The sequence below is a fragment of the Octopus bimaculoides genome, chromosome 3 (assembly GCF_001194135.2).
Source record: "Octopus bimaculoides isolate UCB-OBI-ISO-001 chromosome 3, ASM119413v2, whole genome shotgun sequence".
Lineage (NCBI taxonomy): Eukaryota > Metazoa > Mollusca > Cephalopoda > Octopoda > Octopodidae > Octopus > Octopus bimaculoides.
Window position 1 is genome coordinate 52,465,109 of NC_068983.1, and position 808 is coordinate 52,465,916.

The following is an 808-nucleotide window of genomic DNA, read 5'->3' on the forward strand; positions in this document are numbered from 1 at the left end:
ATCTATAAAGTGCAAGTAAAGTAAGTGATAGGAACTGTAATAGAGAGTGAAAAGAAACCGACAGAGTGTGTGTAATAACTAGGAATCGATTCTACTTGTCATGCAAGTAATTAAAAGGAACAGAGTGAGATTTCATTTAGAAAGGTCTCACAGACAATTCTAAGGTTTCTAAATCTGGAATGAAAACGTAAACAAATTTTTTTATAGTTTAGCAGCTTGATATTCTAAAGGCAAGAAGTTATTTTCAGATTGTTATCTTCAATATATATTTAAATTTAATACTTGATAAATATTTATAGCAGCGAAAAATGAAAATGATTTTGTATGATCGAGTTTATACATACATAAATGCATATACATAATGTATGTATATATATATATATATTGAGTTAAAACTTACACGTGCATCGCCGTGGTACGTAATGTAATAGATTTTACACAATTTGTTTTTGCAGCCATAAACTGGCGATTCAATTCGTCCAGGGTTCGACTGAGGTATGTGAGTTGATAAGCCATAAAAATGCCGAAATGTCGGTATGCATTACTCCCGAATTCGATCCGATGCGACTTTGTTTCGCCTGACTATGACTGTAATGTGTTTAAACACCAAGTGATATAAGAGAGTCTGCAAGGAGTCTCCAAGGAGTCGTCATGCCGAATCCGGCCTTAGCGAATCCAGCGAATAAATAAAATACATACATTGAATATGTGCGACGATAATGTTTACTTACATCAACAACACTGCTTCTAATTCACTATTGAATATATGTGTATATATGTGTATATATATATATATATATATATATAT